Source organism: Galleria mellonella, unplaced genomic scaffold (genome assembly GCF_026898425.1).
Source record: "Galleria mellonella isolate WM207_F2 unplaced genomic scaffold, CSIRO_AGI_GalMel_v1 utg184, whole genome shotgun sequence".
Taxonomy (NCBI): Eukaryota; Metazoa; Arthropoda; class Insecta; order Lepidoptera; family Pyralidae; genus Galleria; species Galleria mellonella.
In genome coordinates, this window is record NW_026442025.1 from 9297749 (window position 1) to 9316779 (window position 19031).

At 31.5% G+C, this 19031-nt stretch overlaps 1 protein-coding gene across 1 annotated transcript in view; it reads right to left on the reverse strand.

The window, feature by feature from the left end:
• LOC113511996 (glutaredoxin domain-containing cysteine-rich protein CG31559-like) overlaps nt 1-18735 on the reverse strand; it is a 118730-nt gene extending 99995 nt beyond the window's left edge. The window contains exon 1 of the mRNA XM_026895741.3: nt 18498-18735. The gene's annotated coding sequence lies outside the window, so the exon portion shown is untranslated. The remainder of the gene's footprint in view (nt 1-18497) is intronic.
• Nucleotides 18736-19031: the final 296 nt, after the last annotated feature.

Genomic DNA, 19031 nt, shown 5'->3' on the forward strand with positions numbered 1-19031 from the left:
ATATTATAGGATATGACTAAATTTGTTTTGTACAAATTTTGTTAAAATCGGTAATTTAGTATTTGCATTAAAATAACTGCTTCCCATGTTTAAAGTTGGCGTTGTTTGCGAAACAAAATCTTATATTATTATTATAGAATAACAGCTAATAATCAGCAATAGCAACGCATGAAGTAAAATAAAACTGAGAAACTAGAATTCTAGACATATGTCAAGTTACCACTTATTAACAACTGTGCTATTAGTAGCTAATAATATATATAAAAATAAACTCTATTTTCAAATACACTTAAAAATGAAGTGTTGTACGAGAAATATCAATTTCTTTGGACAATAGCACCCCACTTTCATACAAATACGGTGGTGACCGTTGCCATCATTGTTACTGTGCAGTGGTCAGACTGTGGGAGCGACAGGTTCGCTGGTCATTGACCCGAGGAAAGGAGTTTTGGTCCTTGGCAGTTATTATAAAAAATAAATTGATACCTGGTCGGCGGACTTGGTTGATTATTATTTTTCTTGGAAGGTGTCTTCGAAAGTATCTTGGTGATTTGTCACGGTGTCACAGTATATATTTAGCAGATATATAAACCGAGCTCTTAAAGTAATTTGTTTTGTATATAGATACAAGTAAAATTATAATAATATATGAATTATAATGCATCAAATAAACATATTTGAAGATTTTGTACGTTTTTATGTATTACGTACGTGATTTTGTACTAGTGTGGGAGTTAATAATGAGATTACAAAAAGGTTTGTGTCAAAATCAACTTATATATATATATATATATATATATATATATATATATATATATATATATATATGAGAAAAATATAGATGACAGAAACTTTTTTCTCTTTGCAGTCTCTAAAAACAATCATTTAAAATGAGATCATCTATTCAAACTTCGCAATATACATTAGTGTACATATAAAATGAATAAATTTATTGATTAATATAAATAGTATGTAGCGTGAGATACATACAGAACAAATACAGGCGAATTGAGAAGCCCCTTGTTTACGAAGGAGCTTAAAACCCTGAATAAATTATTCAAATTGTAGTGAGAAGGTGGGGATTTCCTCAAACCTTGACGCTTACATCGTGACGTGATCTCGTACCAGTCATTATGTGAAGATCAAACTGCTGGTGAGTTTATAAAGTCATCTAGTATTGGAATATTCAAAATTGCATGCGCACCTTGCGATCTATCACGTATCGTATTGAATGACCGGCACACAGACATAGATTTAAATTGCCGCAATTGCATACACTTTGCGTGTTAAGCTTTGGTTCTATAAAAAAGCTTAAGCAAGAAGGCATATTTTGCCCTGCATAAAAATAATTCAAACATGGTTCATGTTTGAAGTTTTTTTTTTACCGAACGATAAGGTAGATCGTCCCATAATTTTTAAATATTTAAATTTAGAACGTGTAAATTTTAAATTGCTTTTAAATACACAATATTTGAAAGTAATTTAGACTTTAAAGAAAGCAGAATATTATTTTTGTAAAGAATATTTATAAATTAATATAAAATATTATACGAAAATCAAATTTTTGTATAATATTATATAACTATGTATAGTTAAAACATAGGTAATATTTATACAAATACAATGATTAATATATAGGTCAACCTTCTGATTGCTACATGTTTCTACCAACTGGCGTGAATCTCTTTAAAAAGACTCTTGGCCTCGGGGTCTCATGAACCCAAAATTAAGACTTTGGGTGTTACTATGGAGTTAAGACTCCAAATACCGAGATTATATATCCTCTTTCAAGGAATGAATAATTAGAGCGCATGGTAGTCTCTTGGTATGTTTCAGCGGTACCAGCCCTCATGGATGTACTTAGAAAGTAAGAGATTGTATTTTGTCTTATATACTGCTTCATGCAGACAAAGCTGGTACACAGTAATAAAAAAATATCAATACCTGTTGTTGGGGGATTTTTGCCGATCTCAGAACAGTTTATGGGGCCGATCTCAGAAAGGGATTGTTAGTAATGGAGACTGAGAATGAAGGAACCAACCGTCCACAAGTGGCTAAAAAGATTCAGAGAGGGCCGAGAAAGCGTTCAAGATGACCCACCCATTGCTAGACAATATACCCAAACAGGTCGACCTCTCTTGTTGTCCGTGAGTTTTTGAGTAAAAATTCCATTACGTGGTTCTCCCGTGTGGAAACTATCATGGTTAATTCCTGATAAATTCATCATGATGGGCTAACTTTGAAGGGGATAAAATTGATTTACCTGAATAATTGTTTTCATTCTCATCTATCACCCTTCACTGGATGAATTCTCCGCAAGCTGTTTTCATTCTCATCGATCCCGTTAGCGCAAGCGGGGTAACCATACCATTTTCACCATCAAAAAAAAAACCTGTTGTTCACACCAATGCTCAGTTAACACGACACAATGACAGATTTATTTGTAGATATTTGACCCTTGCGACCCATATGTACCAATTGCAACTAACCATACTCGAGTAATAGAGGTTACATAAAAATTAAAAGGCCGATTATACCATCGCATTGCTCAATATATTTTGATGTGCACATGGTTTGGGAAAATAACACAATACTCTTTTGGGTGTGGTCGGAATTCAAAAATTTCAACAAACGCACACTCGATGAACTGTGACTGTAGAAATTGTGAATAAACCATTTTACCGCACCATTGTTAATAGAAGAACATTTAGCGTGATGTTTCATAATGAAGTTTATAAAATAATCACCGTAAAAATTCAGCATTCCAAAGCAATAGCAAGATAAACGTGGCATTATACAATCAACTAGTTTTAATGCTATAACAACTTTTGAGTGCGTTATGGCGTTGTGGGTTCTTACGAGTTCAAAATGGAAGGTGACCTCACTGCAAAGATCGTGAGGTCAGATTTGACCTACATCAAAACATTGTCGTTTCAAATTTCGGGTTATCTTAACCTGTAAAATGAGTGACGGCGGTAAAATCGCCCCCCTGTTGCGTTGGATTCTAATATGAACGACGAAATATGTGAGCATGTCGAGTTATGTTCATCACAATGATCACAGTTAACAAACACCTCTGTTTATTCCATTAGGGATTACAGTCGTGGTTATATTTATTGATTTCTATTACAAAAGATGTTGTATATTCTGAAATTAGCCTGTTAATGACTACATATTTATTTGATTATATCATATAAGAAAGACAATCTGATTAATTAACTTTTTAATCATGCTCTCTAGTTATTTGTAGGGTTAAAATATAGAATTTTTGTAGAGTTTCCTTTCAATTATCTTTTTCAACTGACAGTTTTAAATTCAGTTGTATTTTTTAACGTTTATCATCTCATAACTCCACCACCAGTTATAAACCAATATGAACAATTATTGACATGAGCAGTACCATGGAGATAACAGAGTGTACTGTTTCACCCATGATACCGCCCATGCGTTGCCATTCCTGAGGACTCAGGTTTATTCCTCAGCATCTAGTAAATTCACGCCATATCTCACCTTTCAAACCGAAACACAGTCATGCAAACACAACTACTCTACGGTTGAAACACGAATGGGGCAGAGGTACCCAAGCAATCGACTTTTGTACAAAGTCTCCTGCTGGTAAAAAATATATATCTATATAAGAATATATATAATAATATTCTTTAATATATATTATATATAAGAGTATATATTATCTTAAAGAATATACTTACAAATTGTTACCACAGGGATTTTATAAAAGTCGGTTCAGTAGTTCAGTTTTTAAACCAAAATAACTGGCACAATTGAAGTTGGGTTTTTGTGTAACACAATCTCAAATTATTAGATTCTTAATTAAACTGCGTTTTTATTGTGCTCATTTAAAGCGATATCTTCGTTAAAATTTACCCAGATGTTGAAGTTTCTTTTTGCAATCAATGTGGGACCGTGACTGGTGAAATTGTGGATAAACCATAGTTATAAAATATTGAGCGTGGCGTTTCATAACGAAGTTTAAAAAAATAATTACCGTGAAAATTCAGCATTCCGAAGCAATAGCAAGATAAACATGGTACCTATTATACAATCGACTACTTTTAATGGCAACATCTTAGAATTGGACGCTCATTCTGGAATTTATATATTAATGATTTTGTTTAATGATTATATTGGTTGATTTTTATCTATTATATTTTTATTATTATATCAGCTGGTAACTGTCCATTACTGAACATAGGTCTTCCCCATACGGAGAGCTCTGCCAGTTGTTGCCACGCTTGGCAGGCAGGTTGGCAAGTTAAGTTAGGCTTTGGTGATGTTATAAGAGGGACGCTGCTGCCAATTCCTCGATCATTAAGTTCTCTTAATCGTCTCTTAAGACATCTACGGTAAAGGAATGGATGACCTATTCTATATCAGGACCAAACGGCAGTCTCCATTTATGTATATAATAGCTTTAATAGTTTTTAAGTTCATTCATAACAAACAAATAAACAAATCTTTCCTCTTTTTAATATTAGTATAGAAAATAATTAATCCTAAGTAGTAACTTCTATCCACATTTTCAAAATTTTGTTTTAGGAATTACAGGATTGGAGGCATGTCATCTAAATCCTAATTAATAAAAATATGTGAAGGCTACCATGGGTATCATAGTATATTCTGTGACGTCCATGATGTTCTTTTCGTTCTTAAGTGACGATTGTAACTTTTCATCAGGTGAGCTAATTCACCATTTCCAATTACATAAAAAAAAAAACAAGATCCATAACCTGTTAAATGAACCTGTGTCCTTGATATTGTCCTGGCAACTAAAGCCTTTTGAGACGCATGCCTGCGCCCGCAAACTGGTTTGAAAAGCAATAACTTCGGGCTTGACACCCATGATGTATAAATATGTCTTGAATGAGATGTGTTGAAGTGATAACTTGATTCCTGGCTAATAATTTAAATAACTTTTCTACTATTTATTACACCAAATTATTTGAAACTACTGCACTATAATCCCATAAATATGCAACTAATGGAATGAAATTTGTTGCATCGATAAGAGGGAAGTCTTAAATGAAAAGAGAGATTTTTTATTACTCTGTTTTATTACAAATTTATAATTAGCTTTGTTGCTTTTTTTAAACAAACATAGATGAAGTTAACTTTTTAAACTTTTGTTTTCATAAAAGCAATAATTCTAGTGCATTCTTTCTTTAGCTGAAATTAAATACTAAACTGAGTGATAAAATAAAAAAAAAAAGATACAAATGTAAAATGCTTTAAATTAAATTTAATAAAATAAGAAATATTTTTATTCTTATTTTTTTCCGAATATAAACGAAGAGTTGTAAAGTTTTTGATTATTTTAAAACCTATAATATCTACCTACCTACATAATAAAAAATACGATAATAAATGTCTCTAACTATCTGTTTTTCTTTAATTAAAGATCGTCTGTAATATTCGGTTAAAAGTCGAGCTTGCCAAAGTGATAAGACCGCATTTTGTATCTTTATATATATGTTTTAAACATGCGATGGCGGTAACGTATCTATCTTTTGTTTCGTCTGCCACTCGTTTAGTATAAATATAATATTTTCTGTGTATATATCTAAGGGTATTGTCACTCAATAATGCTTACATCTAAAGGATTGGAATAAAATTTAATACATGGATGGATCTTATCTCAGATTACGCCTAAGGCAGGTTATATACAGGTTTACGTATGCAAAACCATGTAATACATCTAGTATAAAATAACAAAGAAATGAGTTAAATAGTACCTTTAAATCCATGACCTTTGCCAAGTACATAATTTAGAAGCGACAATAGTAATCTCGTAAAGATGAACCCAATTAGATGCGTTTGCGCAACGATTTAGTGGTCTAACGAAGGTCTTATGTGGACTTTAATGTTGTTTTAATGAGGACAAATCAACGGCGCTGCATGTTTTATAAATTAAAAGCAAGTACAAAAAGTACTAAATTGAACTCAGCGGTTTAACTCGCGAGGAATCCCTTCTTTTCTTTATTCTTAGGAATTTATATGAAAATTATAGAAACTTCAGAAATTCAGTAAATTTCAGTTTATTGAGTAATATTATAGCTTTCTATCGGTAAAGAAAGAATTTTCATAATTTCTTCAATAATTTAATTCTCTTATCGTATTGTCGATAAATAATAAAATTTTAAATTAAAAAAAAAAAATTATCAATGTCGTGTAACATATATACAAAACGAAAACAAGTTCAATCGAGATCTACTCATATTTGAAATTATGTAATCTTAATCAATTTTGTAAATTAAATTTATAAAAAAGAATCATCAAATACAACGTAGAGTTTGTGAACTATCTAAAAAGAGTAAAAAAAATAAATAGAATGGTCAACGAATAATCAACTGTTAAATAATAAATCTATTTAACAAAATAAGATTACATGATGATTTCTTTTTATCTAAGCTCAGTCTCCTAAACAATGCCGTGTCCATTTTTTTACGTAGCTCTTATAAGAAATTAAGGGTAGTGAAGCGAAACTTTAGTTTTCTTTTAATACTTTTTACAGCTGTAGAGTGGAAGACTCTTTTAACCGCCTTGAGGCTAGTAATTATAACTACCATTAATCGTAACTAAGGTCGAATAATGGAGTTCAAAATTAAAAGTAGTACCAGTATAATAAAGGTATAAAAGATTTTCATCGTTAAAAAATACTTTTAAAACGACCATAAAAATTATGGCTGCAATGACGGTTGTAATTTTTTTTTTATTTCGCTTTGACTAAACAGATTCTTCAGTTTTATTCGACCTGTTTAAATGTTTATGGTTTTCTAATTGACTTTGAATGAATTTATAGTTTTAAAGATGCCTCGGGGAATGGCTGTTGGATTGATAATATGAAATACCTTTAGATTATGATCTACAATGCTTACTGAATTTTAGGCAATTTGTGGATAGCAAACATAGTATATCCACTTAATTGGCGTATTACAATTTATTTAAAACTAAAATGTATTAAAAGAAATATAATTTATATTAAGACTGATTTTTGTGAATAAATGATAATAATATTTATTTTTATTATATTTCAATTTAGAAAACAATATTTCGCTTTTATAAAGTTATATTTATTATATGTAATATCTTAAATGACCTTGTTATTTCAATTTTAAAAATTAAATATTTACATCTTAAAATAATAATTTAGAATTCTATATAAATATTAAAACTAATATTTTTAATATTTATGTAATAAATAAAAATATATTTTTACACTATTATATTATTTCATTTTTATTATACATTATTTTATATTATTTCATTGGTTTTTTTACAAAATTACATTTAATTCAAATTTTGATTCTATTCTTTTTATTTGAACAAATAAACATATAGTTTAATTACAAAGTTTTCGTCGCGTAGTTTATTTTGCAAGTTAAATATGGCGATGAACTCAATTTTATTGTTACTCGTCCACACACTGTGTATCCGTCTGTCCATCTTTTGTATTCGGTGCGATGATTCGGTAATCAGATGACGTTCTGATTTTACACAGAAGTATTCAAACAATGTATTTATAATCGTTTTACGTGTACGGAATAAAATGTGCACATTTTTGTATATATTAATTTTGTATATAATTGCTCTCGATTCTCTCTCTCTCAAAACCGTAAGGAATTTTACGTCAAGCTAGATGAACTGTAAATTCTATGCTTTAATCGCAATCGAATATTGATGTGTTCAGCTTTTCGTGGAAGAAACTGTAACGGTAATATTATTTTGCATAGTTCCTATATTTTTTTTTATGCAACTTGGAATGGCAAACAAGCTGACGGACCACCTGATCGAAAGTGGTAACCGTCGCCTATAGACATGAGCAGTACCATGGACATAACAGAGTGTATTGTTTCGTCCATGATACCCCCCATGCGTTACTATTCCTGAGGACTCAGGTGTTATTCCTCTGTACCCAGTAAATTCACGCCATATCCCACCCTTCAAACCGAAACACAGCCATGCAAACACAACTGCTTCACGGTTGAAACACGAATGGGACAGAGGTACCCAAGCAATCGACTTTTGTACAAAGTCTCTCTCGGGTTCCTATATTTACCTTATTGCATCTTCCTTTTTGATTGCAGGTGAAGATTTTTATAAATAATGATAATGAAAGTATACTGTGTGTCCCCAGCATAGAATGGACCAGTCCTTTTTTTCATGGGTGTTGTAAGATACGACTAAGGTAACTTAATAGTCGAGGGATGGGCAGCAGCGGGCCTTTTAAAATATCACCAGATTCTAACTTAGATTGCCAACTTGCCTGTTAAACGTGGCAACTACTGGCAAAATCCTCTTATGGGGGAGGACTATTTTTAGCAGAGGATAGTTAACGGCTGATATGATGATGATGATGATGATGATACGCTATGGGTTATACACCTCTACTGATTTATACTAAAGAGGTACCAATGAGAGATGATATTTAGCGATATGGGCGCCTACTGTTGTCTCTTAATTAAGTTTATATTATTAATTAATAATCTTTCCTTTTTCACATTATTACTGTATTATATTATTTCTAGTAGGTATGGTCAATAATTTAAACTTATACAATTTTTTAAATAACAACACTAATAAATAGTCTCCAACGCACCACATCGAGGCAGCGTACCCAAGATACTGGAATATATGATGTAGTATAGAAAGTAAATAATACGAAAATTCAGCAACTACATCGTCGGGCATTGCCAAACTTTCAATGTAGAAAGGCATCAACGATCAATTGTCAAGGTTATAATATACCGACGTACGGATTCGTCGTGACTAATGACTTTCATGCAGTTTCTTGCTGCAACATTCACGAGTTATTCAGCTAAAATCTAGTTTACCTTGTCACCTTCATAAGGAGAAATTTGTAAATTAATATTATATGTGTTAATTAATGTATGGTGTAAAAATAGTGATGGTGATGGTGACACTATAAATATTAAAATATTAGGTACGTATTGACTAAATACATATTATTTAAATATATAATAACTACGTTAAATTTTAGAATAAAATAAACTTCAAATAAAATAAATATATACAATTATTATTCTAACGTATGTATGTATAATTCAAGTAATATATATACATGTATATATACATATAAAATATTACCTGTCCACTGATAAACATTGGCCTAGATCATTTATAAATATTAACATATAATTCTAAAATGACTCTTTACTTAACCATTATTTAATTATCACATTAAAATTAATTAATTATATTTAAAGAATCAGATATCCATTCAATGATAAGGTGAAAAAAAAAAAAAAACAAACAACTATTATATGCACATATTATGCACACTCATTAAGTCATTTGAAATAACTTAAAAACCTTTTTCATACACTTGTATTTATGTCAGTGCATTTAAACGCATTTTAAGGTACAAGTGCATTCCATTTTAGTCATATTTATACACAGTTTATAAACATTTTATAAAAAACTATGTAGTTGAAGGTAGGCAGCTTAAGCAGTTGTATACCTTCATCTAGTTTTTTAAGCTAATTCTAGAAAGAGGAGGTTCTAAATTCGTCTATATATATATTTTTTTTTTTGTAAATGTATAATGCGACTTCGCTCTAATTTGATAGTCTATGTGAATACGAAAGATTAATGAAACGACAAAAACACAGTGAATTAATTAATCTCCCGTCTTTACATAGATTCTTGTAACTTTTAGCAATCGACATGGTTTACTCCCGTTTTGGTCCTATAAGTAACGATTGAATTTATAGACTGTCTTCGTAAAGCAAAATACTGTTTCATTTCCAAGCAATTCTGTGTGCTAACTGCTCATATTTTATCTGTTATCTTATCTCAAAAATCTGAATTAAGAACAAATAATATCAAATAATAAATCTTCAAGTATTTATATATTACGTATGCAATACATTCTTACATTAGACAGGAAGATCCGAACAAAAGAACCGATTTTTATTATTATTTTTCAACGTTATGTGTACATCTCGGTCGGTGCTTTACAAGATTATTTCAGTTTGTACTTTCTTTCTTTTTTTAGATCGTATTATAACCTCTATTTTTAATGAAAGTAACAAATTATTTGTATTATATAATGTTAATGAAATATAAAGACTGAGAAATAACAAAATAACTACAATTACATTATTACGACACTCATTAGAGTACATATATGTAATAATGTGGAAATATACATCATATATACATATAAATGTCATTTTGTAGGTTTTTTTATGGATGATAATAGCCCCGCCTGCGTTAATGGTATACACTGGCGGGGAACTAGTGAGGGATGATAGGTGAGAATGAAAAGGCAGGTCAGTTTTTTTTTTGATGGGTGAAAATGGTATGGTAACCCCGCCTGCGTTAACGGAATACGCTGGCGGAGCACCAATGAAGGGTGATAGATGAGAATGAAAACAGGCCAGTTAGCCCATCACGATGAATTCATCAGGAATTAACCATGATAGTCCAGGGGGAACCGCGACGAGGTCGACCTGGTTGGGTATATTGCTAGCAATAGGATTCTCAGTCTCCATTACTAACAATCCCTTTCCCCCAAGTAGGTCAGTTAGCCCATGATGGATACACTGGGAATTCAGCACAATAGTTTCCAACAGGGATCAGTTGGAGGTCGACCTGCTTGCAACATACCATATATTGCTAGCAATGGGGCTGGTAATCCGCATTACCAGCAATCCCTTCTCTCCATTTTGTGTGTTAGTTAGTAATGGGGAACAGCAGCCCCGTTGTTATCAGGTCACCATTTTTTTATGCAACTTAGAATGGCAAACAAGCTGACGGCCCACCTGATGGAAAATGGTAACCGTCGCCTATAAACATTAATTTTCAAACAGACCAGAAAACGTGATATTCATGACTGATCTTGACTTTACAGGAAAAGGGATTTTTAATAATAAGATCTAACTGCCCCATTACTAGCAATATACCATATCAGGTCGACCTCCGCGCGGTTCTCTCTGGAAACCATCGTGGTTAATAAATGTTGACTCGTCACGAGGGACCAACTGACCTGCTTTATCTTTATCAATCATCACTCACTAGTGCCCCGTTCATGTACCTATGCTGAAAATGCAGGTGGCGCTAAAATAGTATCGTATCTTAAAAGCTGTTAACTGGATTCTGATGGACATAGGCTTTCTCCACAAAGGAGGTTTTGCCAGTAATTACCACGCTTGGTAAGTAGATTGGCAACGGCTGTTAGGATTTGGTTATGTTTTAAAAGGAACGCTGTTGCTCATTCCTCGTCCATTAAGTTACCCTAGTCACCTCTTACGACATCCATGAGAAAGGAAGGGGTGACTCATTCTATGCTGCGAGCACACGGCAATAAAATAGTGACCCTATTTTAATGACTTTGTACAAAAGTCGTTTGCTTGGGCACCTCTGTCCCATTCGTGTTACAACCGTAAAGCAGTTGTGTTTGCATTGCTGTGTTTCGGTTTTATGGGTGGGATATCGCGTGAATTTACAGGGTACAGAGGAATAACACCTGAGTCCTCAGGAATGGCAACGCATGGAGGGTGTCATGGACGAAACAGTATATCTGTTATGTCCATGGTACTGCTCGTCTACAGGCGACGGTCACCACTTTCCATCAGGTGGACCGTCAGCTTGTTTGCTATTCTAAGTTGTATAAAAAACAGCTTATTTGAATAAGCTGTCGTGTAGGCTGCATACTTCAGGATGTATATATAATATATGCATATTACATTAAGGAAGGAAGTGCAATTGTTTACTTCGTTGTCCACATGTGACTGTGAAAGTGGCACGAACGAGCCATTTCGCACGCGTCCGCTAACTGCCTCCGGTGAGTATTCTTATGATTTACATACATTTCATTCTTCTTTGGAGGTCAGTAATTTTATGCCATTTACCATGTCTAACGGTTATAAAAGAATTCATAAATATAAAGCAGTTAAAACATTAATGTTATAACATTGAAATGGGTTGTGAAAAATTTAATTTGCTGTTTGAATCTAAACGATTTTGTATTTAAATTTAGTATATTGTATAAATTGTAAAAACTATTGAGGTCACAAGGAAAAAAGTATTGGGACACTTGCTACAATATGAGAACTTATGAATTATAATTGAAGAAATGAAGGGAAGGGTACTAAGGTACTAAGGCGTAGTTGCATCAGGTAGATAAAGGAAAAGTTGGTGTCGTGTCAAGAGGTGAAAAGACTATTTTTGTGAGTCATATTTTTTCCATAAAAAAATGGTGTGTAAATGACAATATTAATAAAGACTAATCATTGTCATCATTTCAGCCATTATCGGTCTACTGCTGAACATAGGCCTCCATAATAGACTGCCATAAGGAACGATCCTGGCCACCTGTATCCACTGACTCCCTGCAATGCATTTGAGGTCGTTACTGGATATATACCTCCTCCTACTAATACCAAGGTTTATATCTCACAAAAAAATAACTTCAATTATGAACATAATGTGAAGAACATGACATTTCAAATTGTAAATTTTAATTATTATTAAAATTATATTATTTTGAAAATATTTTATATGTGTAAATTTTACATTTTTAATAAATCAAAAAATTATGACCCGAGTATTGCAGAGTGATACAGATTCAAATCCCATTAGATTGGGTTGTTGGAAGGTAAATTATTCGATTGTTAATAATTTGTATATATTTTTTTCATTTAAAATCAATATGAGATCAATAAATCTCATAAATCATAATAAAATCAAGAAACTCTTCAAATTCAAATAATCTTTATTCAAACAGCCTTGTTTACAAGTTTTATTCGCTAGGTTTGGAATGTTGTTATCTGCTGTGAAGAAACCGCAAGAAACTTAACAGTTATTCTCTTAAATAAATTTATAATATTAACACAGTATATGTGTATTTATTTAAATATACTAAGTCTAAAATGGCCGCGTGGACCCAGCATAGAATAGGCCATCCCTTCATTTCCCGTGGATATCGTAAGAGGCAACTAAGGGAGGGCGAAGGATAGGCAGCAGCGTCCATATTAAAACATCTCTAAAGCCTAACTGCGGTTGCTAATCCGCCTGCCAAGCATGGCAACTATTGGCTACATCCTCCCAAGGGGGAGGCTTGTGTTCATCAGTGGACAATTGAAAGCTGATATGATGATGATGATGTCTAAAATGACATCAAAATAACTTTCATTTGGAAGTGGCTTAAAAGTGAATTTACTCGCAATTAGTGTTTCCAAGTCATTAACGTAGTTGATCATAGATTAACAGGTAACAAAGTATTATAATTAATTGCGGTAAAATGCAAATTAAATTAGCATACGCGAACATGTGAGTGAAATTGAAAGACAAATCGAATATTCTATGCTTCGTTCACATTTATCAGTCAAGTACGAATAGATTGGAACTTAATCGGATTGCGTAAGTTGCACATTAAATCTATTAAATACACTTTCAAATGATTTAGATTTCTTTCCAGCATTTCGATAACAATCTTTAACGCAATGTTACCTTTCAAATTGTCACTGAAGTAGTGATAATTGCATATCACAATTGAATACACGCAACTGTTTTTTTTTTTACAATCATTTGTAAGAGATAATATATTAGTATGTTAGAATAGTTAATTGCGTTCTTATCTCGACAGGTATATAATTATCTATTCTCTATTATTTATTTGTTTATTCTTTATTACAACATATACATATATAAAAAAAAATGTATTTTTTTGTCTAATGTTATAAAGAGGAATGATCTTTTAATAAATTCTCAGCTCTATGGAGAGGGCTTATGCTCGAAATTTCTTTGCATGACAGAATCCGAAATAAGGATATACTGAAACGAACCAAAGTTACGGACATAATCCGTAGCATTAGCAATGGAAACCGATGGGAAAGAAAGGTTCTTGAGTAGCGACCCCGTACGGGTAAACGCAGTGTAGGTTATTCCGCCACTACATGGAATGATGACCTTAAATGCATTACAGGGATCAGTGGATGTAGGTGGTTCAGGTTCATTGCTTATAGCAGTCTATAGAAGAGGCCTATATTCAGCAGTGGACAGATAATGATTGAGATGATGATGATGAATAAATAAATTAAAATATAACCGATTTAAAAAAATATTTTACTTATAGAAAGCTACATTATCAGAGAGTATCATGGACTGTATTTTATACACTGTGATATATAGTTCCAATTGAGGAATCAAAAAATTGTACGGAACATGTGGATCCCTAGAAATATATTTCTAGTTACCTGTATATACCTACTATATATATATATATATATATATATATATATTATTATTTTTTCTGGAGTACTTAAAATAAATGTAATAATAGTGAACGCTAATAGAAAAGTCAATGAAAAACTAAACAGATATGTAGCTACAACTATTTAATCTTATCTTTATATCTGACAGAAATAGAATGCTGTATTTATTCGCTACAGTGATTTTGCAGAATAATTGATACCATAAACGTAAAACTCTTCTCATTACTCAAATATCTTTAACATAATTGATAATTTACTTTGAATCTGACACTTCCCTATGGTTGACTGGGAGAGAATGCTTTTAGCATTAAGTCCGCCATGTACACATATTTGTACTAATGAATAAATAAATAAATCTTAGTACATGCAATATTAGATAATTATGATGTTTATTTGGGCATTTTTTCTCTAATTGTAAACAAGATGATAGATCATCTGATGACTTGATAACATTAAACGTTTGCTATAGATATAAATAGTATATTTATCTTCACGCTACGTTCCTTACGGAGTAAATAAATATACTTACAGTTATAGGCGTAGTTCTGTAAGCTGTCTGTAGTTTTAAATTTTTTTTATATTTTTAATTTTTGATAGAAGTTTATTTAAATTAATAATTATAAAATGCTTATATACATAAAAACAGTTAATAGGTTTTGTGGTTAAATATATAAAACGTGATAAAAAATCTAGCAAAAATAACTATGAATTGTATAGTTTCAACAGACAATATAAATTAGGAAATATTAAAAAAAAACATAGTGGAAACAAACCACATACTAAGAAGTTGTTTCATTAAAAAAAAATATATCCGCCAAGATTATTAATGTATGATTAGAATGTAAATTAGATTTTTATACGAATTATTATGTAATATACTCTGGCTGAGAAACAATTTGTAGAGTAATTCGATATGGAAATAGAAATAAAAACAAATGATGTTTTCAAATTGAAACAGATTTTTTTTATATTTTTGTTAGTTAATTTTTCACCTCTAGTTTTTTAGAATAATAACACCGAGACAATCTTCATAAAAGAAAACTGTAATTAAAAATCTATGCATAGAAGAAATATATGCATAATTAGAAAATTGTTAATATAAGAGGTCTTAAGAAGTCTAGATATTACATTTTTTTAGAAATTTTGTCTGTCTGTAATTGAATGCAGTTTTTACAGTTGTATTTCTGAAATTGTAACTAAATATTTTGTGCTTGAATTATAGTGATATGTCATCTAGAAGTGACCATATTTTATTAGATAGATAGATAGATAATTTAGTTGCATTACTTACTTACAGCACACAAATTACAACATAGATATAAAAAAAAACGAGATAATATAAATGACTTAAAAATATATAAAGCTAAATACAATTTTTCGTTTGTGCGTGTGCCATAGCAGTTTTTAGTTATTTTTACTTCTAAAATCCACGCGTACAAAGTGGCGGGCAATAATTATTTGTAAAAAATCTGAATTGGTCAGACTGGGAATGAAATCTGCGACCTCAAACAATGAACTAAACCACGCGTTCCTTGCATCTCCGTATAGAATAAAATTCCCATAGCATTCGTTCAACATGTGAATTGGCTCATTTGCTAATGTGTGAAATAATTTCAAGAAAGTTAATGAACAAACAAACATATCGTGTTTGTACGTATATTTATTGTTAAGTAGGTATGATATGTATATATCTATAATATATAAAAATCACTATGTAAACAGATCGATATGTGTGTGTACTACAAAATAAAGACGTAGACCTTAGAAAAATAAGGACTTTTTTGGGCAATAACAGCTTTAAAATTTAGTTTATTTATTTCACAGAATTAGGTGTTATTTTGCGAAATGTCATATTATTAGTTGTTTGTGATTATTTTGTTTAATTCCGCTACCATTATTATGTATGCAATTATCAATACTAGTATATTGACTACTATTATTATTACCAGAAGTTCTACAACCTTCCATATTAATTGTCATTCTTAGACTTAATCCCCGACTATCATTTCGTCCACGAACGTTACTAAGTAGTAGTATATAGTATACAGGGTGACATCAATATCAAGAAGAAGGCTTAAACAAGTAAAGGCAATCTAAGTAGATAGTAAAAGTTAAACAGGGACATAATATCCTAGTTTTCAATGGTATCACATGAGAGATCATGAGGTAAATACACGTCTAGCATAGTCTCTGATATTTATAGTGCTAATTATGCCCATATATAATATTTACCATTAAGTGGATCGTCGGCTTGTTTGCCAATTATAGATGCATAAAAAGATAACTCAAAAATCGGGGAAGGGGGGGGAAGAGATTGTTAGTAATGGAGACTGAGAATCCCATTGCTAGCAATATACTTAACCAGGTCGATTTCCTCGCGGTTCCCCCTGGAAACTATCATGGTTAATTTCTGATGAATTCATCATGATTGGCTAACTGGCCTGTTTTCATTCTTATCTATCACCCTTCACTGGTGCTCCTCCAGCGTATCCCGTTAGCGCAGGCGGGGTTACCATTCCATTTTCACCCATGAAAAAAAAATACTGTAAAAGTAAATCACTGAACGTGCTCTAATACAAACGGCCAAGTAACTGGTTACATGTGAAGCAAGCTCGACACATACAAAACCGTTCGACTTAGAAAATTTTATGTGGAACACAAAAGCCTACATGCGAACAATCTGTGAAGATTGTTATTGGATAAAACTATTTATAACGTATGGTACAGTCAGCTACAAAAGTCAAAACAAAATAAATCATTTTTAAGAATTTTTTTTCTCATTCTTGTTATGCAACTTAGAATGACAAACAAGCTGACAGTCCACTTGATGGAAAGTAGTAAATATCGCCGATGCCTATAAACATGGACATAACAAAATATATTGTGTCGTCCATAATATTCTTCTTGCTTTGCTATTCCTGAGGGCTAATTCGTTGTGTCCCTGTACCGTGTAATTTCATTGTCATATCTCATCTTACAAATCGAAACACAGCCATGCAAGCATAACTATTTCATGGCAGAAACACGAATGGGATGTACTTATTTATAGCACTATTTTAAGCGAATTCAGATTTGCCACGATAGGAGTCACTGTATTCCTCTCGTATTGTTTTTGTCACGATTGAAGACCCTATTTTGTTTGGAACAAATTCTTAAATTTTTTATTTATTTAAAATTTTAAATTTGTTTCAGTAAATTGTCTGAACTAGAGTAAGTTGTCTAATGTAGATGTTTATAAATAAATATTAATATTAAGAGTAAAAATTAATTAGGTATATTAATTTTATCTAATAATATACGATGTTCAATCGAATTTGCCGCCAGTTTTTAATTATACAAATATCTTTGTAATCAACTTTGCAAAAATATTTCGGAGTTTTGGAAATCTGGATATGTTTAGATCGATTTTTGGCGCTGACTGTACCTCCGAATGTACGACAATTATCGTAATAGTGTCTCGTTGATATTAAAATATTTTATTCCTGTATATTTCCATCGTAAAACATGTTATGTTAATGAAATCGATTGATATAAATAACATTTATTGTATCAATTTGGTCGATGTATAGATGATTTTTTTTTCTTATTTAATACAAAATTAACATATCCTCGGATTATATTATACCTAATTCAACCGTCCTTATCGTTATTAATGTAAAAATTATTATAACTATTTACATTTTTTCATAGCTATTTTCGAAATATATAATACTTTAAAATGGACGTTATTTTATTACCAACATAAATTAGCATAAAAAGTAAGTATTAAACTACCCACAGAAAAAAATATAACTAAAAATATATTAATAATATTATAGTTCTAGTAGTTCTATAATTTTGAAATCTGGTAATGTACGGATGTATGTATGGATTTTAATAAAATTTGACACATGAGTAGATAATTATTACTCAATACAAAAGATACTTTACGCGGGAAAAAGTAATGTATTAACAATGATCGGTTCATATTATAAAAATGATGATGTAAAATACCTCAGCGCTTACTTACAAATACATACACTTGATATTTTGAATATAAATGACAATAATGCTACTCACTGCAACTTATTTAAAAAACAATTACACAAAGTGTCATTGAAACAAAATATTTTTGCAACAAGAGCAAAACAATTCATAAGAATCATATTATAAAAATGCAATTGGCTAAACGGTGTTTCTCGTGAGAAAAATACACGGGTCCATTACAAAAAACTAGAAATAAATTCATTCAAAAATTCTTACCAGAACACGTGAGAATATATCCGACCTTCTAATACAAAAGATCACTATTTGATGTCATCAACACACGGTCTTCGCAATGTCACAAACACAGACACTAACGGAACACACTGTAGACGCGAAAAAAAGAAATCAAACGTCCAATCGAACGCGATTGGCCGGTTTGGAACGTTCGAAATTCAAATCGGCCAATAACAGAGTGGCGTAGACGCGTGCGGCAACGTCAAGTGCTGGTCGCAGACTGACGCGGTTACCCAAATGACTGGTAGTTGGAGCCTTCTCCATTCACGACGGCAAGTTGAATGTGAATTTTATTTATCCATATTCAACTTTATTTCTTGTCAATAAGGTTGACCAACAATAATATAATATGTTAGCTATGTTGTTTAAATTAAAAACGACGTACTGCCACCTCGATCGCCTTCAACGTGCGCACGAGTCCACTTTTTTGCAATGTCTCGCATTAATTTCTTCGTTTATTTTGAATTGGTAAAGTTGTTAATAAGCACAATTTCAATAATAACTTTAATCATTAAA